The sequence below is a fragment of the Phoca vitulina genome, unplaced genomic scaffold (genome assembly GCF_004348235.1).
Source record: "Phoca vitulina isolate PV1807 unplaced genomic scaffold, GSC_HSeal_1.0 scaffold57, whole genome shotgun sequence".
NCBI lineage: Eukaryota > Metazoa > Chordata > Mammalia > Carnivora > Phocidae > Phoca > Phoca vitulina.
In genome coordinates, this window is record NW_022589760.1 from 6656737 (window position 1) to 6669836 (window position 13100).

The following is a 13100-nucleotide window of genomic DNA, read 5'->3' on the forward strand; positions in this document are numbered from 1 at the left end:
TATCTAATATAACAAAGCCTTAGAAACAATTCTTTGTGATTAATTGTGGGCTTGTTAATGAGTACACGAACTGATAAAAATGAAATTTCTGCATTGGTAACTTTGGTTAATTCTGATGCAAAAGATAACTCTGTTGTAGCATTCCTCCTCATTGACTATAGAGATAATACTTCAAATAAACTTTTGTTTTCATAGTTTAAATATCTCAAATTGCACAGAAAATATTTTTCACATATTGACAAGATTAACACTAAAATAATTGTAATAGTCACTATTGAGGAATTTTTCTAAAATGGCATAAAGATAATTTAAATAATTAAAAATACATGCTGATTAAGCTATTTCTGACCTAGCATTTTTTAAGAAAAACTAAAAATGAAAATAACTAATCCAGAAGCTGAATTTCAATCTAAGTTGTCAGAGGAAATTTTTTTAAAAAATTTTTTAAATTTAAATTCAATTTAATTTTTAAGGATTTTATTTATTTATTTATGAGAGAGAGAGCACAAGAGCAGGGTGAAGGGCAGAGGGAGAAACCAACTCCCCACTGAGTGGGGAGCCCGATGCAAGGCTTGATCCCAGGACTTCAGGATCATGACCTGAGCTGAAGGCAGATGCTAAACAGACTGAGCCACCCAGGCACCCCTAAATTCAATTTAGTTAACATATACTGTATTATTAGTTTCAGGGGTAGAAATTAGTGATTCATCAGTTGCGTATAACACCCAATGCTCATTACATCAACTGCCCTCCTTAATGCCCATCACTCAATTACCCCATCCCCCCACCTCCCCTCCAACAACCCTCAGTTTGTTTCCTATAGTTAAGAGTCTCTTATGGTTTGTCTCCCTCTGTTTTTATCTCATTTTATTTTTCCTTCCCTTCCCCTATGTGCATCTGTTTTGTTTCTTAAATTCCACATATGAGTGAAATCATACGGTATTTGTCTTTCTCTAACTGACTTATTTCACTTAGCATAGTACCCTCTAGTTCCAACCACATTGTTGCAAATGGCAAGATTTCATTCTTTTTGATGGCCGAGTAATATTCCATTGTGTTTGTGTGTGTGTGTACACATACACACACACACACACACACACACACATACACACACACACACACACACACATATATAAATCATTTTTTCATCCATTCATCTGTGGATGGAGATCTGGACTCTTTCCATATTTTGGCGATTGTGGACATTGCTGCTATAAACTTTTGGGTGCATGTGCCCCTTCAAATCACTAATTTTGCATCCTTTGGATAAATACCTCAGTGCAATTTTGCTGGGTCATAGGGTAGTTCTATTTTTAACTTCTTGAGGAAACTCCATACTGTTTTCCAGATTGGACCTCTTGTCCCAAGCTTCTTTCATGATTTTCTCTTTATCTCTGTAATTTGCAAGCTTCACTATATGTCACAAGGTGTTGACCTATTTTTGTTGATTTTGAGGGGGGTTCTCTGTGCTTCCTGAAATTGAATGCCTGTTTCCTTCCCCAGATTAGGGAAGTTCTCAGCTATAATTTGTTCAAATAAACCTTCTGCCCCTTTTTCCTGCTCCTCATCTTCTGGGACTCCTATAACACAGATATTATTTTGCTTTATGGAATCGCTGAATTCCCTAGGTCTACCTTTGTGATCTAATAGTTTTCTCTCCCTCTTCTTTTCAGCTTCCTTATTTTCCATAATTTTATCTTCTATATCACTGATTCACTCTTCTGCTTCATTCATCTCATTTTTATGGCCTCCACTCTGGACTGCATCTCAGTAGTAGCTTTTGTAATTTTGGCCTGACTAGATTTTATATCTTTTATCTCTACAATAAGGGATTCTCTACTGTCTTTTATGCTTTTTTCAAGCCCAGGTAGTATCTTTATAATCATTGTTTTAAATTCTGGTTCAGACATCTTACTTATATCCGTATTGTTTAAATCTCTGGCAGTGAGTACTACTTCCTGTTCTTTCCTTTGGGGTGAATTTCTCCATCTTGTCATTTTGTCCTGAAAAGAAAAGAAGAAAGAGAAAACCACCATCACCAACAACAAAAACTATAATAATAACAAAAACAACAGAAAAAAAAAATGCCTAGATCCTGGGGTGTTTTGATGTGCTTGTTAAAAGAAACTAGGTCCCAAAGTGAGAAAGAAAGAAAAAGGTATCTATCTATCTATCCATAATGAAATATAATAAAAGGAAACACAAAGTTAAGGAATATATATAACATATATAAAAATTAAAAAAGTATAAAAAAGAACTGAAAAAATAAGAAAATAGTTGAAAAAATAATACTAAAAGACCAGAGAATAAAAATACAAAGAATGCTATATACTATTTTCCCCAAGAGCTGAAGGTTTGCAGTAAACTTGGTGAGAATGAGTTGTTTGTGCTGGTCTTCTGGGGGAGGGGCCTGTTGCACTGATTCTCAGGTGGACTTGCCCCAGTGGAAATGTGCCCCCAGTGGGTTGAGGTAGGGCTCTGTATAAGTGGCTCTAGAGTCCACTAGGTGGCACTGTTTTACTGCCGGAATGCTTTCAGCACTGATGGATGGGATGAATATGGCTGTCCCTTCTCTCTAGCCCTGGAGTTGAAAATTTGTGCCCCCCCACTCTTCAGTGAACCTTCTCAGAAAAACAATCAATCACTCTGTCTCCCCAGTTTCTGTCAGAACTCTGTGTTCACCCAGCCTTTGACTGAACATTTTTATCTCAAGCACATGACGGTGTTTCAAAACTCCAAATTTTAGGGACTCCTGTGTTGGTGTGGACACACGCTCTTCTTCCCGTGGTAGGGGGGGTGGCTCACCACACTTCTGCCTTTTGCTGGACCCCTGCCAGAAAAGCAGTGGCATGATCATGCAGCAGTTTGCAGTTTATGGCAACACAAAGCAGAAAGCTGGCACCTAGACTCACTGTTCTCAGCCAGCTTCCCTGCTCCTATGCCTGGGAACTCTGCCACACTCTGACACCACCCATTCTTCTTGTGACCCCGGGAAACCCCAGACTATGCTGTCATACCTGGGATTCCGCCCCGCTTCACCACTTGAGCACCTTTAAGCCAGGCACATCCCCCACAGCAGCAGACTTCTAAAAGTTCCAATTTTGCACTCCCCTGCCTATAATATTTTGCAGTAGTCTCTGTAAGCAGGCTCCTTCCCCTTCACTGTATCCTCAGTTATATCACAACAGATTCAAGTCTCCACACCTCCTACCTTCCAAACAGTAGTCACTTTTCTACTTGTAGTCTTGCAGCATTTATTTTCTCAGATCACCAGTTGATCTCTCAGATGTTTAGAATGATTGGATAACTATCTAGTTGTATTCAAAGGATGAGACAAACTTAGTGCCCCCCCCCACTCCTCTGCCATATTAACCTCCACTCTCTTAGAGGAAAATCTTAACCTGTGAGGAGCATAGTGACTTTGTGCCTGCTCAGAATGATCAGTAGGAGAAAACTGAGGCTGCAAATTTAACAGATGACTTTATTTTTTTTTTCTTTTGCCAAGGAAAGCAAAGAAAGCTGAAAATATACTTAACAGAAATGTTGATAAAGGTAGTAGAGCTGGTGCAGTACTACCAGACGAATCAATAATTAAAAGATAATCTATATTTTTCTGTGGTACACAAAGTAATATATAGTTGCTGAGATTAATAATTAAATTGAAGCTAAGGGCTTTAATCAATTTCAAAAGATGCTCATTATAAGCATTCCACAACCAAACACACATGTCAAAATAGAGAAGTCTTTCTATTCAATTAGCAGGATGGAAAAACATCATACTTATTTTCTGGGAAGCATCTCAGGGAGATACTAATTAGTCAGAATGAAAGACTGATCAAGATATGGTTAAAAAGGGGAATGTTCTTTAAAATGTCAGCACAAAAGAATGAATTATGTTTGATGGGGTGTTGGAGTGAGTGATTATTTTAGAAATGATGTCATTTAGGTATTTTTGTATAATTGGAGATTTAAAATATCTGTTGCAGCCAATTGAATCAAATTAGATTTCTTTGAGACTTTGATGCTGCAAATAAATCATCCAGCATGTGGAGGGGGTAGTTCAGCAGTAGAGAAAACACTAAAATGGTAACAAGAGACCTAGGGTCTCATTCTAGTTCTGTCATTAACTGTTTCCAATGGTCCCTCCCAGATCTGAATTCTGTGATATCCAAAAGAAATTTTAATCTTGTCAATGATTAAATTTTGTTATGTATGCCCCAGAATCTGAAATTCGCATTCAACAAGTTTTACAAAATTTACTTTGGTTTAGATCTAATAACTCAGACCTCCATCTAATGAATGAAAGAAGACTTTCTGATTAGGATTCATAAAGAGACATTATATATATATATTTACCCAATTGGGACCATTAATAAATGCAAACAGCTATTCTAGGAGGGCAAAGGAAGTTATATCTGCTTATTATATGCACAACTGACTTGTGTTTTATTAAAAACCACAGCTTGCTCATAAGTATTATGAATAACATAAATGGATTTGCTTTTCTCAAAGATTTAAGGGGGAAATGGTACTTATAACACTGGAACGGTGAAAAAGCATTTGATTTAGTAGAAAGGAGTTTTTATGTTTCAGGTTTTATGGGCTTTTTGTTTTTAGGAGAACTTCATTAAATGGATTGTAACCATATTTTTTCAAATCACAGATCACATAATAATTCTATAAAGTCATTTTTTTCTTTATACAGCTGCAAAGTATTACACAGAGTAGTGTACTATTATTGCTATTATTTATTTTTGGTCATTGAATAATCTTAGTTATAGAGATCTCACTTTGTTAGTCCACTATACAACACTAAATGAGAAAGATAGGAGGATGCAATGCATTATACTTTTATTTACATGACCTAATGATTTCCTTAAAATAAGTATTGGCTTAGAATTAGTCCCAGGGGAAAAAAAAAAAAAAAAAAAAAAAAAAACAAAAAACCCAACTACTCCCAGCAATAGAGCTACAACCCAGTTTATTACTTCTAGACTTTTTTAAATAATGATACTAACTTAATTTTATTAGTAGAGGAGAATACCCTGAAAGTTGTCCCAGTACTTAGTGACATTCAAAATGGAACTAATCAGTGGCAGCTATGTCTGTCAATCTTTAGAGGCAACAATTTAATGAAAATAAGTCCCCTCCCCCTGAAATTTCATATTCCATGTCAGTAGTATTCTTTATTTGACAAAATATTTTTTAACTGAGTTAGACAGATAGTTGTCTCTCTTTGAAAGACTAAGTAAAAATCCAAAAAAAAAAAAAATTACCAAAACAGAATACTTCTATTAGAAATAGGAATTTTGGGATTTCCTATGTTTGACATATTATCTGGAGGCTCAAAATAACCTTTTTAAAGAAAAATAAGATTATAGATTTGGAAAACATGGTGGAGGAGTAGGGGACCCTATTCCAACTGGTCCCTGGAATTGAGCTGGATATCTACCAGACCACTCTGAGCAACCACGAAATCAGCCTGAGATGTAAGAAGATAGATCTGGATCTCTACAAACAGAAGATCACAGGTGGTTGGTTTTGAGGAACGAAGTGGGGAGTCATGATTCCACGGGCAGACATCAGAGGATAAATGGCAGCGGGAGGGAGCTTGGCCTTGGCGATCCTACACTGCCAGTGAGCGATAGGCTTCCACGCTGGGAACCGGGTACAGACTCACAGACCGGTAGCGGCAGGGAAAGGACTTCAGACGGAAACCAGAGCGGATGGGTCACACATGCGAACTGGGAGCGGCTGGTGGTTTTAGAAGCACAAAGGGCAGAGACGTGCCCCGACCTGGAGGCAGGACTGGGAGCACTGTGGAGGGGCGCGCAATGCAGGACTGCAGTTTATAGCAGCACAGACAGAAATGGAGAGACTGTGGCCTGGAGAGCTCACTGAAGAACAGACTGCGATCTCTAAGCTCTGAGGCAGAGGGTTGGAAACGGTCTCTTCTGCTCTGACTCTCAGAAGAGACACAGAAAGCCACCAGGGAAAGCTGCCAGAGAACAAAAGCCCCCCAAAACCGTTTCCCACTGAGCCCATCCCCCACCACAGGGGGGCAGGGCAACTCTGCCCAAACAGGGTTGCTTGAGTAACAGTGTGGCAGGCCCCTCCCCAGAAGACAGGCAGGGAAAACAAGAGGCCAGCAACCATAAGGTCCTTAGAAAACAGGTGCATCTTGCTTGGGTTGTGGTCAATAATTTGGACTCCATACATTCCCTCCAACAGAATGACTAGAGGAGGAACCCCCCAAATAGGAAAGACTCAGAGATTATGACTTTTTTTTTTTTCAGAGATTATGATTTATGCCACAGATTTACAAATGGATACAGATAAAACCAAGATGTCAGAGATGGAATTCAGGCTAGCAATTGTGAAGACAATAGCTAGAATGGAGAAATCAATTAATGGCAACATAGAATCTTGAAGGGCAGAAATGAAAGCTGAATTGGCAGAATTTAAAAATGCTATCAGTGAGATCCAGTCTAATCCAGATAATCTAACAGGTAATGTAAGCGAGGCAGAGGAACAAATTAGTGACTTAGAAGACCAATTAATAGACAAAAAGCAAAAAGAGGAGGCCAGGGGAAAACAACTCAGAATCCATGAAAATAGAAGCAGAGAAATAAGTGACACCATGAAGTGTTCCAATGTCAGAATTATTGGAATCCTGGAGGGGATGGAGAGAGAGAGAGGACTTGAAGATTTATCTGAGAAAATTGTAGATGAGAACTTCCCTAATCTGGGCAATGAAACAAACATTCGTGTCCTAGAGGCAGAGAGGACCTCTACCAAGATCAAGGAAAACAGGCCAACATGCCGGCATGTAACAGTAAAACTTGCAAATCTTTGAACCAAGTAAACCATCTTAAGGGCAGTTAGGAGGAAGAGATTCCTTACCTACAGAGGGAGGAACATCTGAATAACGTCAGATCTATCCACAGAGACCTGGCAAGCCAGAAAGGCCTGGCAAGACATATTCAGGGTATTAAATGAGAAGAACATGCAACAAAGAATATTTTATCTGGCAAGGCTGTCACTTAGAATGGATGGAGAGATGCAGAGCTTCCACGACCGGCAGAAACTGAAAGAATATGTGACCACTAAGCTGGCCTGCAAGAAATATTAAAGGGGGTTCTATAAAAGGAGAAAGACCCCAAGAGTGATATAGAAAAGAAATTTACAGGGGTAGTCTATAAAAACAAGGTCTTCATAGGCAACATGATGACAATTAATTCATATCTTTCAATAATCACTCTCAATGTGAACAGCCTAAATGCTCCCATAAAATGGCACAGGGTTGCAGATTGGATAAAAAGACAGGACCCATCCATACGCTGTCTACAAGAGACTCATTTTGAATCTAAAGATACATCCAGACTGAAAATGAGGGGATGGAGATCCATCTTCCATGCCAGCGGACCTCAAAAGAAAGCTGGGGTAGCAATTCTTATATCAGACAAATTAGATTTTAAACTGAAGTCTGTAGTTAGAGACACAGAAGGACACTATATCATTCTTAAAGGGTCTATCCAACAAGAAGATCTAACAATTGTAAATATCTATGCCCCCAACATGGGAGCAGCCATCTACATAAGCCAAATGTTATCCAAAATAAGGAGTCATATTGATAACAATATGTTAATTGTAGGAGACCTCAATACTCCACTCTCAGCAATAGACAGATCATCTAAGCAGAAAATCAACAAAGAAACTAGAGTTTTGAATGACACACTGGATCAGATGGACCTCATAGATATATAGAGAACATTCCACCCTAAGACAACAGAATACACATTCTTCTGGAGTGCACATAGAACTTTCTCCAGAATAAACCACATACTAGGTCACAAATCAGGTCTCAACCAATACCAAAAGAGTGAGATTATCCCCTGCATATTCTCAGACCACAATGCTTTAAAACTGGAACTCAATCACAAGAAAAGCTTTTGAAGAAATTCAAACACTTGGAAGGTAAAGACCACTCTGCTCAAGAATGTTTGGGTCATCCAGGAAATCAAAGAAGAACTTAAACAATTCATGGAAACCAATGAGAACAAAAACACATCGGTCCAAAACCTATGGGATACTGCAAAGGCGGTCCTGAGGGGGAAATACATGGCCATCCAAGCCTCACTCAAAAAAAGAGAAAAATCCATAATTCATCAGCTAACTCTACACCTTAAGGAACTAGAGAAAAATCAACAAAGGATGCCCAAGCCACACATTAGAAGAGAAATAATTAAGATTAGGGCAGAGATCAATGAATTAGAAACCAGAAACACAGTAGATCAGATCAATGAAACTAGAAGCTGGTTCTTTGAAAGAATTAATAAGATCAAAAAACCACTGGCCAGACTTATCCAAAAGAAAAGAGAAAGGACCCAAATTAATAAAATTATGAATGAAAGGGGAGAGATCAGGACTAACACCAAGGAAATAGAAACAATTATTAGAAATTATTATCAACAACTATATGCCAATAAACTGAGCAATCTGGATGAAATGGAGGCCTTCCTGGAAAACAGTAAGCTGCCAAGACTGAAACAGGAAGAAATTGACAACCTGAATAGGCCAATAACCAGTAACGAGATTGAAGCAGTGATTCCAAACCTCCCAAAAAACAAGAGTCCAGGGCCTGATGGATTCCCTGGGGAATTCTACCGAACATTCAAAGAAGAAATTATACCTATTCTCCTGAAGCTGTTTCAAAAAATAGAAACAGAAGGGAAGCTTCCAAACTCATTCTATGAGGCCAGCATTACCTTAATCCCCAAACCAGGCAAAGACCCCATCAAAAAGGAGAATTTCAGACCGATATCCCTGATGAATATGGATTCCAAAATCCTCAACAAAATCCTAGCTAATAGGATCCAACAATACCTTGAAAGGATCATCCACCATGACCAAGTGGGATTTATCCCCAGGATGCAAGGGTGGTTCAACATCTGCAAATCAATCAGTGTAATAGAACACATTAATAAGAGGAGAGAGAAGAACCATATGGTCCTCTCAATTGATGCAGAAAAAGCATTTGACAAAATACAGCATCCTTTCCTGATTAAAACTCTTCAGAGTATAGGGATAGAGGGAACATTCCTCAAGTTCATAAAATCCATCTATGAAAAACCCACAACAGATATCATCCTCAATGGGGAAAAGCTGAGAGCCTTTCCTTTAAGATCAAGAGCACAAGGATGCCCACTCTTGCCACTATTGTTCAACATAGTACTAGAAGTCCTAGCAACAGCAATCAGACAACAAAAAGAAATAAAAGGTATTCAAATTGGCAAAGAAGTCAAACTCTCTCTTTTCGTAGGTGACATGATACTTTATGTGGAAAACCCAAAAGACTCCACACTCAAATTACTAGAACTCATCCAGCAATTCAGTAATGTGGCAGGATACAAAATCAATGCACAGAAATCAGTTGCTTTCTTATACACTAACAACGCAACTGCAGAAAGAGAAATTACAGAAATGATTCTATTTACAATAGAACCAAAAACTATAAGATACCTCGGAATAAACTTAACCAAAGACGTAAAGTATCTATACTCTAGGAACTACAGAACACTCGTGAAAGAAATTGAAGAAGACACAAAACGATGGAAAAACATTCCATGCTCATGGATCCAAAGAATAAACATTGTTAAATTGTCTATGCTACCTAGAACAATCTATACCTTCAATGCCATCCCTATCAAAATTCCAATGACATTTTTCAAAGTGCTGGAACAAAGAATCCTAAAATTTGTATGGAATCAGAAAAGACCCCGAAACACCAAGGAAATGTTGAAAAAGAAAACCAAAGCTGGGGGCATCACGTTGCCCAATTTCAAGCTATATTACAAAGCTGTGATCACCAAGACAGCATGGTACTGGCACCAAAACAGACATATTGACCAATGGAACGGGATAGAGAACCCAGATGTGGACCCTCAACTCTATGGTCAAATAATCTTCAGCAAAGCAGGAAAAAATATGCAATGGAAAAAAGACAGTCTCTTCAATAAATGGTGCTGGGAAAATTGGACAGCCACATGCAGAATGAAACTCAACCATTCTGTAACACCATACACAAGGATAAACTCAAAATGGATGAAAGACCTCAATGTGAGACAGGAATCCATCAAAATCCTAGAGGAGAAGATAGGCAGTAACACCTTTGACTTCGGCCACAGCAACTTCTTTCAAGATACATCTCCAAAAGCTAGCGAAACAAAAGCAAAAATGAACTTTTGGGACTTCATCAGGATAAAAAGCTTCTGCACAGCAAAGGAAACAGTCAACAAAACAAAGAGGCAACCCACAGAATGGAAGAAGATATTTGCAAATGACACTACAGATAAAGGGCTGGTATCCAAGATGTATAAAGAACTTCTTAAACTCAACAGCCAAAAAACAAATAATCAAGTCAAAAGATGGGCAGAAGACATGAAAAGACACTTCTCTGAAGAAGACATACAAATGGCTAACAGACACATGAAAAAATGTTCATTATCATTAGCCATCAGGGAAATTCAAATCAAAACCATATTGATCCCTACATTTGTATCTTTGGGCTAAATACCCAGTAGTGCAACTGCTGGATCATATGGATCCAAAGGGGCACGTGTACCCCGATGTTTATAGCAGCAATGTCCATAATAGCCAAACTGTGGGAAGAGCCAAGATGTCCATCAACAGGTGAATAGATAAAGAAGATGTCGTATATATATACAATGGAATATTATGAAGCCATCAAAAGGAATGAAATCTTGCCATTTGCAACAATGTGGATGGAACGGGAGGGTATTATGCTGAGTGAATTAAGTCAATCAGAGAAAGACATGTATCATATGACCTCACTGATATGAGGAATTCTTAATCTCAGGAAACAACCTGAGGGTTGCTGGAGTGGTGGGGGCTGGGAGGGATGGGGTGGCTGGGTTATAGACATTAGGGAGGTATGTGCTTTGGTGAGTGCTGTGAATTGGGTAAGACTGTTGAATCACAGACCTGTACCTCTGAAACAAATAATATATTATACGTTAAAAAAAAAAGAAGAAGAAGATAGCAGGAGGGGAAGAATGAAGGGGGGTAAATAGGAGGCAGAGACGAACCATGAGAGACGATGGACTCTGAAAAACAAACTGAGGGTTATAGAGGCGAGGGGGCTGTGGGGATGGGTTAGCCTGGTGATGGGTATTAAAGAGGGCATGTTCTGCATGGAGCACTGGGTGTTATACACTAACAATGAATCATGAAACACTATATCAAAAACTAATGATGTAATGTATGGTGATTAACATAACATAATAATAAAAAAGGAAAAAAAAACACATTGAGGTACCACCTTACACCAGTTAGAATGGCAAAAGTGGACAGGGAAGGAAACAATAAATATTGGAGAGGTTGTGGAGAAAGGGGAACCCTCTTACACTGTTGGTGGGAATGCAAGTTGGTACAGCCACTTTGGAAAACAGTGTGGAGGTTCCTCAGAAAATTAAAAATAGAGTTCCCTATGACCCAGCAATTGTACTTCTGAGTATTTACCCCAAAGACACAGATGTAGTGAAAAGAAGGACAATATGCACCTCAATGTTCATAGCAGCAATGTCCGCAATAGCCAAACTGTGGAAAGACCCTAGATGCCCTTCAACAGATGAATGGATAAAGAAGATGTGGTCCATATATACAATGGAATATTACTCAGCCATCAGAAAGGATGAATACGCAACTTTTTCTTCAACATGGATGGGACTGGAGGAGATTATGCTAAGTGAAATAAGTCAAGCAGAGAAAGTCAATTATCATATGGTTTCACTTATTTGTGGAACATAAGGAATAGCATGGAGGACATTAGGAGAAGGAAGGGAAAAATGAAAGGGGTGAAATCGGAGGGAAAGATGAACCATGAGAGACTATGGACTGAAAAACAAACAGGGTTTTAGAAGGGAGGGGGGTGGTGGGATGGGTTAGTCTGGTGATGGTTATTACGGAGGGCACATACTGCATGGAGCACTGGGTGTTATGCGAAAACAATGGATCATGGATCACCACATCAAAAACTAATGATGTATTGTATGGTGACTAACATAACATAAAAAAAAAATTAAAAATAAAAATTAAAAAAATAAAGAAAAATAAGATTATAAGCCCAAATTTATAAAATGTAAACTCATGCCTTATTAAATGTGAACCTCAAAGTACTATATGCATAATAATAATACAAATTAAAAGGTACTGTAACAGATAGAAATCAAAGTGTTATTGGTTCAATTGTGCACACTCCCAAAGGAATACTAAGGCATAACCCCCAGTACCTGTATTGTGACCTTATTTGGAAATTGAAACTTTGCAGATATAATCAGGATGAAATGAGGTCATATTGTATTGAGTATGAATTCAGTGACTAGTGTCTTCATAAGCAGACAGAGATTTGAGGAACAACATATACGCAGGAAAGAGGGCCATGTGCTTTGTCAATATGTGCAACCAATTTTACCGGATTGTGTTTTAAAAAGGAGGTGGTTTATTTAATATTATATATGTCCATATAATACATATATACATATATATATTCAGTGGGGAGGCTCTTTGCCCAATAACATCTACTTTACACTTACTAAGAACTTGGAAAAACTTAAATTCATAGTCATCTACCAAACATTTTTTACTCCTAGGGTTACAAAATTACTTTGAAAATGGAAAGATGATCAAATTGGCCAGAAAAACTCGAGTCACAAAATGGTGTGCTATCTCTCATCTCTCTCTCTCTATCTATCTATCCATCTATCATCTATCTGATTTTGGAATTTTTTCAATTTAGACTGCCCTGTAGTTGGGATAAGGCCCTAAATGGTGTTTCCTGCTCCACTTTTAGTGACTTCATGTAACCACTCTCCATATTTACTGTTTTTGAATTTCCATCTGTAGATATAGGGGTATCATAGTGAGTCTGTGAACAAATATTTATTGAGTGCCTATTATGGTACAGATACTTTCTAGATGTTAAGTATCCAAGATGGACTGGATCCCTGTCCTCAAGGAACTTACATTCCAAAGGGGCAGACAGACAATAAAATGAAAATAAATAAGAAGATTTCTAGTAC